Raw genomic sequence first — 17,952 nt, forward strand, 5'->3', positions numbered from 1 at the left:
TGAATGATGATTTAAATGTTTGATTGTATTGTAGTTGAATTCCATGAGTAAGGTTTGATTTGTAAGCTTGAAAATTGCAAATGGTGGTTGATGGGTATGTGTAAATTTGTGGCAGCCTCATGAAGAAGATTGAAGTGTTTGAGTTCATGAAATATTGTTGAATTATGTTGTCATTGATGGCAGCATGTGTATATAAATAATTGTTTGAATTTGGACATGGAAATGAGGTATGTTCATGTGGTTGAATTGTTGTAAATGGGACTTTAATTGTTGTAATTGGACTTGGAAAAATTTTAAGTTATAAGGTGTATGTTGAGAGTGGTTACAAGCTGCCAAAATGACCAAAAATGTGTTGCTAAATGTGTTAATGTTATGGTATAAACCAGAATTGGCATGGAAGAGTGAACTTGGTAAGCATAGGATGTGTAATTGGTAAAGGATGAACAAATTATAATAGGGCAGTGTATGGTTTGGCTTAGAACCTTAAGTGTGTGGCTCCAATTGGTATGAGACCAATTGGAGGTGAAACTAGGCACAAAATGTGCCAACTTTCATGAAGGAAGCTTACCAAAATTCTGCCTATATGGTAACTTGAAAAATGACCAAATCCAGATTAGTGCTTTGAAAACCTGAAAATTGACCATTTTGGTAGTAGTTAATGTTTTGGCCATAACTCACTCAAAACAGGTCCAATTGACCTGAAATGTTTACCATTAATAGCTGAGACATATATCTACAATTCTTATGAAGACACCAAAGCTTAGAAATGGCCAGAACCAATCCAAATAGCTTGCACAAGTTCAAATCCAAAAACTGGCTGAACCAAAAATGACCTAAAAATGACCTAAAGTTACCATTTTGGTGCATTCTGTCCAGCATTGGTAAATTGATCATAACTTGGTCTACACAACTCAGAATGACCTGAAATTTTGCCCCATGTGCAATAAGACATAGACATACAAGTTTTTAGTTTGTACCGAAACCCAAAAATCGAGAGAACTAGGTCATCCGGGTAGGTCAAATTAGTATACCGAAATCTGACAAATTGCAATAAAATGCAATATACTTGGAAATGAATTGGATAACATGTACCAACACTAAAAGGCTATAAAATGTGACATATTGGTAATGTTAAAACCTAATTCACCTAGAGTGTATCGAGGGTCAACATTTTAGGTTGACTAAGGAAAATAATAGAATTCAATAAATTAGTTATTAAGCTTTATTATTAGAGACAGTTTAAATGAGTACTGAAACACTTCAAATTGTGTGTCTCAGTTAGCAAAGACTCAGGGAAGGGGAAGAAAACACTTAGTCAGAACCAAGAGACATTTATCAGAGGTTTGTGCACAACAGTTATTTCTTTTGAATTTTTCAATTGAAATAAATTATGACTATTTGTCTGTTATTGTTTAAATTGTGAAAATTTGCTTGAATGATATTTGATGGATACTTATTGCTTAAAAAACATTGTAAATGGTTTGAAACCACAGCTATCATGTATATTTGATTGAATTCCTCGCCAGCTTGTCTAGTGGGACGAATTGACTTTGAATTCCCTTTCTAGCTGAAGTGTTGAGGTGTGTGCCTGTTGAGGATGAATAGAATGAGTACTCATATTATTGTTAGCTAGCTATGTTATTCCTCAGTAGCCATCGGCTCTTGGGATGAATTGGACTTTGGAACATGATTAAGCTGTGTGTGTGATTTATTGATATTTATTGTGACATTGTGAAATAGAGTTTAAATTCTTTATGACATTCACTGTCTTTAAATTTAACTATGGTTTTAAGTATATACTATTTATATGACTTATGATTTGTGATTTAAAGTTGCATTTTGTTAATGTTGTGCACCACTGAGACATTGGCTCAGCGATAGCTTTTCATTGCTGTCGCAGGTAGACAGACTGACAGGGCAGCAAACTAGGCTGCTAGTGCTACATTGAGAGTTCATCGGGTATATTGAGTATACCATATTCTGCATTTTGTATTGTAATATATGTTCACTGTATGTATATATTATTCTTGGTTTTGAGCAGTTGTAAATTAAAATTGTACATTGAAGTTATAAAATAAATTGTGAATTATTTTGGCTTGTAAAATTTGTGATATATTTCTTTTATCTTAGCTTTTGAAAACACTGGAAAAATTATTGTGGATTTGAGTTGGAAAATGTTGAGAAACATATTGTGTTGATTAAATACTGGAGTTTGGGGATTGAACAAAATATAGGAAGTGCTTTTTTACAGGTTTTTGAAGAACTGTTTTATTCAAAATACAGATGGCACTCTGCCAAAATTTTTACAGAAATTATTAATTCTTCAAATGTATTATCTGGTTTCACTTCAGTTAAAAAATTTTTTAACACCTGTAAATAGTGCTCACCACTGTAAAAAGAAGTAAGAAAAGGTTTAAAATTCCTTGTAGTGTATTTAATGGGTTATCAGTAGACGAAGTTGGTAATTCATTAGGTATACTACGGGATCATGTTATGCCTTACGAAGGGGTAGGGTGTGACAAGTAAACTCCATGTGATTGTTATAATGTCACTGGTTCGGCCTACTTATCATGTATAAGTGCCTATCATGTTTGTTATATGGCATGAGACTCACCATTCCATCTTATTTATATCTCATATAAATACATTGGGAACAAACATGAATACAATTTTTCTGGATAAGCCATGTTCTGTGTGAAGTATCCTCAATTGTGAACCAATTTTATGATACTTTGTGCTAGAAATACTGTCAGTCATATTCTTAACAACTTAAGAATATAATTTCTAATAAATACCAATGGACCTTTTCTATTACACATAAATGTATTATGTAAACGAAAAAGTGAAAATGCCTTTTATTAATAAAACATGTACAAGATATATACTAAATGATATGCTCTAGGGCATACTACTAACACAAATAAATTATTTCATTTTAAGTTTACCATTCTAGTGTTTATGGTCAACAAACTTCATTCCCTAAGTATTTGATGGCCTAGACAGTCAAAATTACTGTGTAGATTGGTACTTACTAATCAAATTCCTCATGAGAACAATACTCTACTCTTCACTTTATTTTTTGTTAGCGATCCATGCACTTGCGGGGTTGTAAAACCAGCGAAATAAGTTTTTGGCGTCGTTGCTGGGGAATTTTTGGCTTTAGTAATATCAAGCGATAGGCAATTTAGTTGATTTAGACAATTATATTTATTATCTAATTTTATTTTATTGGTTGTATTTCTCTTCTTTTCTCTCAGGTGCCCGATCTAGTATATGACTAGAACAAGGCCAGAAGAAGAAATTTTAGACTATGATCCGGAGATAGATAAAACTCTGAGAGCCATCAGGAGGGAAAGGAAACATTAAGAGCATGGTCAAGAAGATCTTGAAATTCTAACCATGGCTGATAATAATAGCAGACCAAGACTCTTAAGAGATTATGGAGCTCCATCTGTCCAAGGATTTCAGCCCAGTGTCACTAGACCCACAGTGGAAGCCAACAACTTTGAATTAAAACCAGCATGGCTCCAAATGATTCAACAAACCCAGTTTGCAGGTTCACCAACAGAAGACCCACACTATCACCTCCAGTGCTTTCTTGCCCTATGTGACACATTCAGGATGAATGGAGTGTCTGATTAAGTAATAAGACTCAGAGCATTCCCATTCTCCCTTCGGAACAGAGCAAGGAAGTGATTACTTTCTCAACTAGCTAGAATGTTCACCACTTGGGAAAACCTCTCTCAAGCTTTTCTAGCAAGGTATTTTCCACCTGCAAAGACTGCAAAACTGAGGCTTGAGCTCAACACCTTCAGACAAAAGGAAGGAGAATCACTCTATGACGCATGGGAAAGATATAAAGACCTGCAGAGGGAATGTCCACACCATGGCATAGAGGATTGGCTATTAGTGCAAAATTTCTATAATGGGTTACTACCCTCTACAAGGAGCACATTTGATTCAGCTGTAGAAGGTGATCTAATGGAGAAAACAGTAATACAAGCACTTAAACTTCTAGAAAGGGTTGCATACCATAATTATGAGTGGTCAAATGAAAGAGGAAATGCAAGGAGAACTGCAGGGGTCCTGGAAGTAGACGCCCTAAGCATGATAAATGCTCAATTTGATCAGCTCACAAAGAGACTCGAAAGAATGCAAGCCAATGCAGTTGGTACAAACAGTCAACATGAGGACAGTAATGGAGTAGGATACATGAGTTCAGAATACAGCAATTTCAATGAACCCTCCACAGAACATATGAACTATGTGAATAATGGAGGAAACTTCAACAAGAGGCAACCCAATAATCCATATTCAAATATTTATAACCCTGGATGGAGGAACCACCCAAATTTCTCATGGTCCAATCTGCAGAACTAGCTAATAAATAAGCAACAAGGGTACAAACCACCAGCACCCCCTGGATTTCAGAACAGAGGTTAAAACTTTGCACAGTCATCACTACCTCTTCAACCTCAATAACCTGAACTGAAGATGACCATGGAATCCACAATGGAAGGATTCCTACCAGCTCAACAATAATAAAATGAATTGATTAAATAGCTGACTTCCAGAATGGACCAACTTGCTACTCATAATAAGATGCTAGAGAATCAAATCGCTCAGCAAGCAAATTCTTCAAGTAAGGTTGCTAGCAAACTGCCTAGCCAACCAGAAATGAACCCAAGGGAGCATTGTAAGGCAGTTACATTGAGGAGTGGGAGAACTCTAGTACAACTAGAAGTAAAATCGACAGAGGAAACCATAGAAAAATCTAAAGGCCAAGCAGAGAAAAAGGAGAAAGAAACTAAGAAAGATCAGGAAGAGGAAGCAGGGAAGACAAAGAAATTACCAGAGCCATACCAGCCTCCCCTACCTTTTCTTCAGAGATTTCAAAAACTCAAATTAGACAAGCAGTTTGGGAAGTTTTTAGAAGTTTAACAGAAACTTTATATCAATATCCCTTTCACTGAAGCACTTTCTCAGATGCCATCCTATGCCAAATTTCTTAAGGAAATTCTATCAAAGAAAAGAAAGCTGGAAGACTATGAAACAGTAGCTCTAACAGAGGAATGCAGTGCCATACTGCAAAACAAACTGCCTCCAATGTTGAAAGATCAAGGAAGCTTCTCCATAGCCTGCCTCATTGGTAACAAGAAAATATACAAGGCCCCTGTGATCTTGGGGCAAGCGCTAGTTTAATGCCTCTATCAATATACAAAAAGCTAGAGATAGAAGAATTGAGGCCCACGACAATCTCATTGCAATTGGCTGATCGATCTATTAAATATCCTGTGGGCTTACTTGAGAACATCCCTATCAAAGTGGGCAAATTCTTTATTCCAGTAGACTTTGTTGTCCTTGGGATGGAAGAAGATGTTCAAATCCCTATCATCTTGGGAAGACCATTCTTGGCAACCGCCGAGCCATCATAGACGTCAAAAATGGGCTACTAACCCTCAAGGTAGGAGAAGAAGAAGTGGAGTTCAACTTGTTCGACACAATGAAACAAAAATTTGAACCTGATGAATGCTTCAAGGTTGACATAATTAACAAACAAGTTGAAGAGGAATTTCATAAGACACATCTTAAAGATCCTTTTGAAGCATGTATTGTGCACAGCCACACAGTGGATGATGAAAATACAGAAATAGCAGCCTGTGCACAACAGTTAGCAGCTCATCCACCCCTACCCTTAACTAAGGCTTCCGAGATGGAGAGGTTAAAAGAGGAACAAACCAAAGGTAAGCTCTAGGAAATGCCAAATAGGTAGAGCTTAAACCTTTCCCCTCCTATCTAAGGTATGCATTTCTGGACTCAAATTCTAAATATCCTATTATAATCAATGCTAGCCTGTCTAAGTTAAAAGAGAAAAAATTGTTAGAGAACTTAGGATCCATAACAAAGCCATAGGATATCAAATAGAAGACCTGAAGGGAATCAACCCTTCGATTTGCATGCATAGGATACCCATGGAAGAAAATAGTAAACCCACTATCGAACACCAAAGAAGACTTAACCCAAACATGAAAGAAGTAGTCAAGAAAGAAATTTTAAAACTATTAGATGCAGGTATCATATACCCAATTTCTGATAGTAAATGGGTTAGTCCAGTACATGTAGTTCCTAAGAAAGGTGGGACAACTGTTATCCAAAATGCAAACGATGAACTAATCCCTACTAGAGTAGTTACTGATTGGTGAATGTGCATAGATTATAGGAAATTGAACAGTGCTACCAGAAAAGACCATTTTCCTCTCCCTTCATCGACCAAATGTTCGAAAGGTTAGCGAAACACTCTTATTTCTATTATCTAGATGGGTATTTGGGATTCTTTCAAATTTCTATTCACCCAGAAGACTAAGAAAAGACAATCAGAACACCCTAAGTTCGGTGAGTGCGTTAACATTGCCGGTGACTGATCTTTGTCGGACAGTAGGATGCCTAGAACTGCATTTTGATATGAGTGAGGAGACATAAAATAATGAAATACAAGAAAATAAAGTACAAGAAAAACAAAGGAAAAATGATAGCAAAGAAATGTAACCAAGTTAAGCGAGCCAATAACACTAGCGATGGGTGATCAGACTGGAAGCCACGTGGACCGTTGACTAGCTCCGATCATGGGAACCCTGAAAACATTTTTAGGACTTAAATAGACTTATTGAAGAATAAATATCATTAGAAAGATCAAAGAAAATTTAAATAATTAGTACAAAGAAAAGTGAGAAATCGAAAATGCAGAAAACCCAGATATTAAAAATCTGAATGCAACCCGAACAGGGGCATTATGGTCATTTGACATCCCGAAGTGTCTTTTGACCTAAATTTCCATTAAAAATAAATAATATTACACTTATAAAATGAAATGAAAAATTAAAAGAGGGGTACCTAATACAAATAGCCAAAAGTGGGGTGAAAAATGTGTAAATAACACATTTAAACTTATTTTATGATATAATTTAAATGAGTGGACCACTAAGGAATAAAATAAACACAAAGGGGGTAGGTGTACATCAAATAAACAATCTGCAAAACTCATTTTCTCTAAGTTTCTCATCCATGCCGAATTGAAGGAGAAGGGAGACTCCATTGCCGTTTTCTTTGAGCTTCAACCTCTCCCTCCATTTCAACTCCATTCACTTAGGTTCCTTCATGAAACTTTGTCTACTCATCACAAGGAAGAGTTTGATACCAAATTTGAGAGGTTTAAGCAAGATTTAACAAGCTCCAACCATAAGGTAAGTTAGAGTTTTTGAAGATAGCTTTGTTAAGTTTGGTGTGCATGTTATGGGTGTTGGTTTTGTGAAGGAAAATTTTGAGTTTGAAGAGTTATTGTTGTGTTCATTTTGGACAGCCATGGAGTCATGTATTTGATGAAATAATTGTGCATATATTTGATGAGAAATGTTGTTGATCATGATGACTTAATAACCTAGTGAATTACTTCACATGTATAAGGTGATTTTTGGCACTTGGATGAGAATTGATGAATTGTAGGGCAATGTGGTGTTGAAGAAGGTTTTCGGCAGCTTGGGGACACTTGAATAAATGTATGTATTGATGGAAGTGTTGGCAGAATGTTGACATAGAAGAATTGATGAATGTGTATGTAAATTAGTAGTGGAAATTATATGTAATGATTAGGTGTATTTATGTACATATATTGCTAAATTTGGACTTTGTGGTTTAGGGTTGTATTTGATGTATTGAGAATGTTTGTATTCTATCCAAATTGACCATAGTAAGAAGTGATAAATGAATATGGAATGATATAAAATCAGAATTAGGTATGGGGATTCAAAGTAGAGCAAGTGAAATGTGTGTTTGAATTCGAGTTTGAAAGACATATAGAGGACAGTGTGCAAATAGACCTATAACTTTAAATGTGTAACCTCAATTGGTATGAGACCAATTGGAGGTGAAACTAGGCACAAAATGTGCCAACTTTCATTGAGAAAACATACCAAAATTCTGCTTGCAAGGTGACCTAAGAAAATGACCAATTCGGATTAGGTGCAATTAGGACCTGAAAAATGACCAATTGGGCAGCAGTGAGTGTTTAGGCCATAACTCACTCAAAACAGGTCCAATTGACCTGAAATGTTAACCATGAATAGTTAAGACCCATACCTACAAGTCTTATGAAGACACCAAAGCCCAGAAATGACCATAAGCAAGTCAAAAAGCTTGCACAAGTTCGGGTCCAAAAACTGGCCGAACCAAAGTTGACCAAATTGACCAAAAAAATGACCTAAATTGATGCCATTTGACTAGCAATAGTGTAATGACTATAACTTGGTCTACTTAACTCGGATTGATCTAAAATTTTGTACCGCGGTCCATAAGACATAGATCTACAAGTTTGTAGTTTTGACCGAAACCCGAAAACCGAGGGAACTAGGCCGTCCGGCTAGGTCAAACTAGTATCCCGGAATCCAGCAAGTTGCATTAAAATGCACTAAACAAGGAAACGAGTTTGGCAAAATGTACCAACCCTAAAACCCTATCGAGTTGACATATTAATGACACTAAGACCTAATTTACCTAGAACACGTCGAGGGTCGGTATATTAGGTGATTTAGCAAATAAAGGTATTCAGTGAATTATTTATCGAACATTATCGTTAGAGGCAAATTAATTTAGCACTGAAACACTTCAAATTGTGTTTCTCAGTTAACAAGGACTCAAAGAAAAGGGAAAGAAATAATCGAGTCGACCAGAGACAAATATCAGAGGTTTGTGCATAACAACTGTTTCTTTTGAATTGTTTTCAATTGAAATAAAAATTGACTATTTATATATTATTGTTTCAAATTGTGGAAATGTGTTTGATAGACACTTATTGATTGAAAAATATTGTGAATGGGTTGAAACTGTGAAAAATTGTCTGAATGACATTGATGGATACTTATTGATTTAAAAGCATTGGAAATGGTTTGAAACCACAGCTATCATGTATATTGATTGTATTCCTCATTAGCTTGTCTAGTGGGACGAATTGAATTCCCTCTCTGGCTGAAGTGTTGAGGTGTGTGCCTGTTGAGGACGAATTGGATGAGTACTCATATTTTTGCTAGCTAGCCATGTTATTCCTCATTAGTCATTGACTTTTGGGACAAATTGAATACCTCATTAGCCATCGGCTTTTGGGACGAATTGAACTATGGATCATGATTAAGCTGTGTGTGATTTATTGATGTTTATTGTGAGATTGTGAAATGGATTTAAACTCTCATTGACATATACTGTCTTTTGAATTCAAACATGATCTGACTTATGGAAATCTATTGTGATATTGAGAAATGGAGTTTAAATTCTTATTGACCTTTATTGTCTTGAATTTGACTATGGTTTTAAGTATCCACTATTTATATGATTTACGAATTGTGATTTAAATTTGTATTTGGTTAATGTTGTAAACCACTGAGACATTGTCTCGATGATAGCTTTATTCTTGTCGCAGTAGAGACCGACAGTAAGCAGACTTGGTCGCATATACATCCACTAGGGATTACCAGTATAATGAGTATACCAATATTTTGCATTTTGTAATCAGAATGTATGACATCGTATGTACATTTTGTTTTTGGTTTTGAGCGCTTGTAAATTCAAATTGTACCTTGAAGTTGTAAAATAATTATGAGTTGTTTTGACTTGTAAAAGTCAGATTATATTTCCTTATCTCAGACTTTGAAAAATTTCTATGGAATTGAGTTGATAAATTGTTGTGTTGAGAAATGTATTGGAGTTGAGATTTGGAACATTATTGAAGTGCTTTTTACAGGTTTTCTGAAGAACTGTTTTGTCCAAAATACGTATGGCACTCGCCAAAATTTTACAAATTCCAAGTAAACTAAATGAGTTAGTTGTTTCACTTCAGTTCACCAAAGTTTTTAATACCTGTAAATAGTGCTCACCACTGTAAAAGAAGTAAGAAAAGTTTTTAAAATCCCTTGTAGTGTATTTAATGGGTTATCAGTAGACGGAGTGGGTAATTCATTAGGTATACTACGGGATCATGTTATGCCTTACAGAGGGGTAGGGTGTGACAACAACATTCACTTGTCCCTATGGAACATTTGCATATAGGAGAATGTCTTTTGGTCTTTGTAATACCCCTGCTGCCTTTTAAAGATGCATGATGGCCATCTTTTCTAATTATATGGAAGATATTATGAAAGTTTTTATGGATGATTTTTCTGTCTATGGAACTACTTTTGATGATTGCCTAACTAATTTATCTAAGGTGTTGCAAAGATTTGAAGAATCAAACCTAGTCCTAAATTGGGAAAAATGCCACTTCATGGTAAGGGAAGGCATAGTTCTGGGACATTTGATATCAAAAGAGGAATTGAAGTTGATAAGGCAAAAATTAAGATTATTAAAAACATGCCACCACCAACATCAGTCAAGGGAGTGTGACGCTTTTTGGGACATGCAGGATTCTACAGAAGATTCATCAAGGACTTTTTCAAAATAGCTAAGCCACTTATCAACTTATTAAGTCAAGATGTTCCCTTTGATTTTGATGAAAATTGCCTTATCTCCTTTAACAGGAACAAAGAAGCCCTGATATCAGCACCAATAATGCAGCTACCAAATTAAAAGCTACCATTCAAGGTGATGTCTGATGCGAGTGACTTTGCAATTGGAGCAGTGCTCGGGCAAAGAAAAGATAAAAAGCTCCATGCTATTTATTATGCTAGCAAGACACTCGATGATGAGCAAATCAATTATGCCACCACAGAGAAAGAATTCCTAGTAGTGGTGTTTGCAATGGACAAGTTCAGATCTTACCTCATTGGGTCAAAAGTCATTGTATTCACAGATTATGCTGCAATCTGGTACCTTTTAAACAAGAAAGAAGCAAAACTAAGGCTGATTCGATGGATTCTACTCCTGCAAGAATTTGACCTTAAAATCAAGGACAAAAAAGGATCCAAAAATGTAATAGCTGACCATCTTTCCATACTAAAATTGGAGTACACAGGGGATTTCGAAGATTTGCCAATTGATGATTCATTTCCTGATGAGCAATTACTTGCATTCTGCAAGGCTCCATGGTATGCTAACTTTGTTAATTTTCTTGTATGCAGGGTATTGCTTCCAAACATGACTTATCAGTAAATGAAGAAATTCCTATATGATGTGAGATATTACATATGGGAGGAACCTCTACTATACAAGAGATGTAATGATGGGCTGATAAGAAGATGCATACCAGAGGAAGATATGGAAAGTATCATTCATCACTGCCATTCATCACTATATAGATGACATTTTGGCACCTCAAAAACCGCAGCCAAGATTTTACAAGCAGGGTTTTACTGGCCACATTTGTTTAAGGATGTAAGATCCTTTGTGCTAGCTTGTGATCAATGCCAAAGAACAGGTAATAGTTCAAGAAGGAATGAAATGCCACTGCATGGTATACTGGAGATAGAATTGTTTGATGTATGGGGAATAGACTTCATGGGCCCATTTTCCTCTTCCCGTGGAAACAAGTATATTCTGGTTGGTGTTGATTATGTGTCAAAATGGGTAGAAGCAATTGCAACACCAACCAACGATGCTAAAGTGGTCACAAGGTTCCTTAAGAAGAACATCTTCACAAGATTTGGCACTCCACGAGCAATAATTAGCGATGGATGAAGTCACTTCTGCAACCAACAATTCAAAACACTACTGAAAAAGTATGGAGTGACTCTCAAGGTGGCCACACCTTCTCATCCTCAAACCAACAGTCAAGTAGAAATCTCAAACAGGGAACTGAAGTGAATTCTGGAGAAAACTGTAAATAGATCCAGGAAGGACTGGTGCATGAAGTTTGATGATGCACTATGGGCATACCGCACTGCATATAAAACCCCAATTGGCACAACATCCTTCTGACTGGTTTATGGAAAATCATGCCATCTCCCTATTGAACTTGAGCATAAAGCTTACTAGGCAATTCAAATCCTAAACTTTGATCTCAAAGCTACTAGTGAGAAAAGACTCCTACAACTGAAAGAGTTGGAAGAAATTCGATAGGATGTATATGAAAATGCCAAAATTTTCAAGGATAAAACCAAAAGATGGCATGACAGGCGCATAGTAAGGAAAGAAATAAAAGAAGGAGATATTGTCCTCTTATTCAACTCTAGATTGAAACTCTTTCTTAGAAAGCTAAAATCAAGATGGTCCGGACCTTTCAAGGTCACCCAAGTCTTCCCACATGGAGCAGTAGAAGTGTGGAGTGAAACCTCAGGTACATTTAATGTCAATGGGCAGAGGCTGAAGCCTTACTTTTAGGGAGAACCCATAGAAATGGGAGTTAATTGCACCCTCGACCATCCTACCGATAGACCATAAACAAGCAAAGTCCAGCTAAAGACTATAAACAAGCGCTTTTTGGGAGGCAACCCAAAAATTTTTTCTGAACTTTTCTTTTTTCTCATTTTTCATATTGATTTTTGTTTCGTACTCATTAGCATTTCATTTTGTAGGATTTTTTTGGAAAGGGGAGTAGAGAACAAGAGAGGAGAGGAATCACTAAGTCAAAACTGTCACACCCTACCCCTCTGTAAGGCATAACATGATCCCGTAGTATATCTAATGAATTACCAACTTCGTCTACTGATAACCCATTAAATACACTACAAGGGATTTTAAAACTTTTCTTACTTCTTTTTATAGTGGTGAGCACAATTTACAGGTGTTAAAAACCTTTTTGAACTGAAGTGAAACAGTTAACACATTTGGACTATTAGTAATTTCTATAAAAATTTTGGCGGAGTGCCCTCTGTATTTTGGATAAAACAGTTCTTCAAAAACCTGTAAAAAGTACTTCAATATTTTTCTCAATCTCAAACTCTAACAAAATTCAACACAATATTTTTTTCAACTCAAATCCACAATAAGTTTTCAAAGGCTGAGATAAAAGAAATATAATACAATTTTTTTACAAGTCAAAATATTCATAATTTACTTTACAACTTCAATGTACAATTTTAATTTACAACTGCTCAAAACCAAGAATAATATATACATACAGTGAACATACATTACAGTACAAAATGCAAAATGTGGTATACTCAATATACCCGATGATCTCTCAATGTTGCCCTAGCAGCCTAGCCTGCTGCCCTGTCAATCTGTCTACCTGCGATAGCAATGAAAAGCTATCGCTGAGTAAAATTTACTCAGTGGTGCACAATAACAATTTGAAATGCGATACATAAACCTTTCATTGACAATTCACAAATCAAATAGTTCACAATTCCATTTCACAATTTACAAAGTTCATATAACATAAATTTGATCAAATAACTGAGTTAACGCAATTTAGGCCATGACATAATTTGATCAAATAACTGAACAATATAGTTTTGTCAATCAATAACACAATTTGATCAAATAACTGAGAATACAGTTTTGCCAATCAATAACACAATTTAGGTCATGACACAATTTTTCCACACATGCCGTGTTGTACACCACGACAAGACACACTCACTCCAATAATCGAAATCAATGAGGGAGGAAGCTAGCTGAATAATAAGTACTCATCCACACTCACCTCAGACTGGTAAGTCAAAGAGGGAGGAACATAATCACACTCACCCCAGACTGATAAGTCAAAGAGGGAGAAATATATCACACTCACCCCATAAATGGAGGAGGAACATAGTAACAGTGTCATGCCAAGTGTGAATCAAAACAATTTCAAATCACAATATTTCATACAAACCATAAATCACATTTTATCTCAAAGTTTCCATTTGCAAAGTTGGCAACACAATAAGTTCTAAATAATATTCCCAAAACCAAAGCAATCAAAAATTGTTCATAACTCATTTCTCTAAATAAATTTACTAGCAAAAGCAGTGAATATAAAAGTATTGTGCAAGGACACAATTTAAAATAATAACGTACAAGTAATCATAATTTATTTCAATTGAAAAATTCAAAAGAAATAACTATTGTGCACAAACACAATTTAAAACAATAACATATAAATAATCGTAATTTATTTCAATTGAAAAATTCAAAAGAAATACTTATTGTGCACAAACACAATTTAAAACAATACAAATAATCATAATTTATTCCAATTGAAAAATTTAGAAGAAATAGCTATTGTGCACAAACCTCTGATATATGCCTCTTCGCTCTGACTCAGTGTTTCCTTCCCTTTCTCTGAGTCGTTACTAACTGAAAACACAATTTGAAGTGTTTCAGTACTCATTTAAATTGTCTCTAACGATAATGCTTGATAAGTAATTCACTGAATTCTATTATTTACTTAGTCAACTTAATATGTCGACCCTCGGTGCATTCTAGGTAATTTAGGTTTTAATGTTACTAATATGTCACATTCGATAGTCTTTTAAGATTGGTATATGTTACCAAACTCATTTCCATGTATATTGCGTTTTCTTGCAATTTGCTGGATTCCGGGATACTAGTTTGACCTAGCCGGACGACCTAGTTCCCTCAGTTTTCGGGTTTCAGTCAAAACTACAAACTTGTAGATCTATGTCTTATTGCACGCGGGGCAAAATTTCAGGTCATTCTGAGTTATGTAGACCAAGTTATGGTCATTTTACTATTGCTGGTCAAATTGCACCAAAATAGGTCACTTTAGGTCACTTTAGGTCAATTTTGGTTCGGCCAGTTTTTGGACCCGAACTTGTGCAAGCTGTTTGACTTGCTTATGGTCATTTCTGGGCTTTGGTTTCTTCATAAGAATTGTAGATATGAGTCTTAACTATTCATGGTTAAAATTTCAGGTCAATTGGACCTGTTTTGAGTGAGTTATGGCCTAAACACTAACTGCTGCCCAAATGGTCAATTTTCAGACCTCAATTGCACTTAATCCGGATTTGGTCATTTTTCAAGCTACCTTGCAAGCAAAATTTTGGCAAACTTTCTTCATGAAAGTTGGCACATTTTGTGCCTAGTTTCACCTCCAATTGGTCTCATACCAATTGGAGCCACACAATTAAAGTTATAAGCCTAAAACTCAAACTGCCTTATTGCATTTCTTCCATACACATCAAGGATCATTGTTAACACTTATCAAACTCAACCTTCAAGCCAATTCTGGTTGTATCATGACCTAAACATAATTCATAACACATTATAGGTCATTTTGGCAGCTTACAATTGCATTCAATGTGCACCAACAAGTGCAGAATTTTTCAATCCAATTTACAACAATTCAATCACCTATTTACACTCATTTACATGTCCCACTTCACACCACCATACACACACTCAAACTGCCATAACAACCAACACATTTTAACATCATTATTCCATAAACCAAGCATGAATTCCAGCATTCTTCAAGGGTTAACAAACTGCCACAATGGTACATTTACATTCCATCAATTTCTAAGCTTTAAATTTCATTTCACATTTACATATACTAAGTATACATCACCCAAACAATTTCCTACACAATATACATTTAATCAATCAATTAATTCACCATTTACAAGCACAATTAAACTGCCTTCAAGGTGCTTCCATGGCTGCCAAAAGTGCACATTCCCATTCAACATCAAAACTCAAAAATTTCTCCATAAATCAAACACCCATAATATCCTTACAAACTTTAACAAAGCAATAATAAAAAACTCAAACTTACCTATTGTTGGGACTTGCTAAATCTTCACTAAAACTTCTTAATATTGGTATCTACTTCTTCCTTGTGAAGTGGAGATCAAGATTAATGAAGGAACTTTGATGGTTGGAGGTGAGAATGGAGGAGATTAGGAGCTTTCTCAAGTTTTGGCTATGGAGGCTTTAATGGAGTTCACTTCGGCATGGGAGAAGAAATGAAGATGATGAAGTATTTAGTGGGTTTACATCTGCCCACTTAGTGAATATTATAATCCCTTAGTGGTCCACTCACATAAGAAATTGATTTAGTATTATTTAAGTGCTAATTATCCAAATTTCACTCCACTTTTGGCTATTTACATTAGGTACCCCTAATTTGATTTTTCATTATATTTTCCAAGTGTAATATTATTTATTTTTAATGGACATTTAGGTCAAAAGACAATTCGGGATGTCAAATGACTACAATGCCCCTGTTCGGGTTGCATTCCCGATTTTTCGGTAACACCGGGTTTTGTCTGTTTTTCGATTTCTCACTTTTCTTTGTACTAATTATTTAATTTTTCTTTGATATTTCTAATGATATTTATACTTCAATAAATATTTATTGGAGTCCTAAAAATATTTTCCAGGGTTCCCCGCGGTCCAGGTGAAGGAACGGAAGCGTGAAAAACACAAGTTTATACCATTGAATTCAAAAATTTTCACCTAGGGTCACATGCATCATGCAAGATTTATTTTTATCTATTTGATTTCAATGATAAACAACATATTAAAACTCTTTTAATATGTTTTTGGATCTGTATTTGCTATTTAAGATTTTAAAATTAATCAGATTAATTTTAGAACCCTAGATTAAATTAAGAACGATTACACTAACCTCTTGATGCACTGCAGCGTGTCTACGCCTTTGAGATTCATCCTCAGGACACCAGATGTTGTCCCTATAGCTTGTCCACACCAAGAACACCTATGGCAGCCCTTGAACAGCTTCTAAAGCTTTTTCCATTAATTAGAAATTCAAGTTCTGCCTTTTAAGAGATTAGAGATGTAAACAGGACACTAGAAACAATTCCTAGTGTTCTTAATTCAAGAGATTGATGGCTAATCTCTTTGAATTGATAAGAGATGAAGAAGAAGAGATAAAAACCCTCAAAGTGGGGTGACAAAGGAGTGTGGCTGCTGGTTGTATTTTATTTTCTCATAACAACACTTAAATAGCTAGGTTAACACATTAAACCCTTGCTACATGTCACCCTTTGATTAGCTCTAGGTTTAAGTGACCCAATCACATTGTGCCAAGTGTCAAACCTATATTTAATCTTGATTTTAATCATCTTACATGATTAAAAAAAAAACATTTGGCAAGCTTATGTGTTATGCCATGTGTCACCATCTCATGGTGCCACGTGTCACAATGTAAAATGACCAAAATGCCCCTGTGTCTTAATTTTGAGTTCTCAACCCAAAATAATTATTTTTCTTCTTCTAATTAATTTATATCAAATATAAATTAATTAATTAATCTCTACTAATTAATTTCTCATTAATTAAATTCATATTGAAACACTTTAAATATAAATTTAACTTATATTATACATCCAATAATCTAGATTTGGTTTCAAGTCATGCTAGGGACTTTGCAATCTAATTGCAAACCAAACCTATTTAATTAATCAATTTAAACTCTTTAATTAATTAATTAAATCATATTTAATTAGGTGATAACTTGTGTATATGTGTGACTTACTAGGCTCATCACTAATTGGCAATGAGACATGATATCAACTCTTAATATCATCAGAACTCTTTCTTACCATAAATGATTTCTCTAAATCATTTTATGAACCTCATAGACCATGGTTAACACCTAGCATAGCATGCCATAGCCACCCAATTAGTAATAAGGTTTACCTTAAATGAACTTATAATCATATGTTACCATGCACTAGAATCTCTCTTACAAAATCCCAACTCAAGTGAGTCATGGTTTATGTCAAACTCCATTTGCTATGAATATTATGTTCTCTTTTAATTCCAGTTCTTGATTAAAAGATTTTCTCATCGTAAACTCTTTTCTCAATAAATCTATCTGTCTGGCCAGAACTTGAAACATCAAGAACAATTAAATGAACATAGGATTTTATCTCTATTTACTTAGAGGAACAGATTCCATCTTGATCATCACCTACCTCCATATATAACTAGTAGGAGCCAACACATGCCCATATACCCATACACAGACAAGTATGAAAGCAGATCAAACTCAAACTACCTATATACAAGATAACTGTGTTATCTCGTGTCTAAAGATTATATGCATCGATATGATTTATG

At 35.0% G+C, this 17,952-nt stretch overlaps 1 non-coding gene across 1 annotated transcript; it reads right to left on the reverse strand.

Moving 5' to 3' along the window:
- Positions 1-3,786: 3,786 nt before the first annotated feature.
- Positions 3,787-3,893, reverse strand: LOC131176490 (small nucleolar RNA R71). The gene has a single exon (XR_009146536.1). It is a non-coding gene; the product is annotated as a small nucleolar RNA R71 (small nucleolar RNA).
- Positions 3,894-17,952: the final 14,059 nt, after the last annotated feature.

This window comes from Hevea brasiliensis, unplaced genomic scaffold (assembly GCF_030052815.1).
Source record: "Hevea brasiliensis isolate MT/VB/25A 57/8 unplaced genomic scaffold, ASM3005281v1 Scaf137, whole genome shotgun sequence".
NCBI classification, from domain to species: domain Eukaryota; kingdom Viridiplantae; phylum Streptophyta; class Magnoliopsida; order Malpighiales; family Euphorbiaceae; genus Hevea; species Hevea brasiliensis.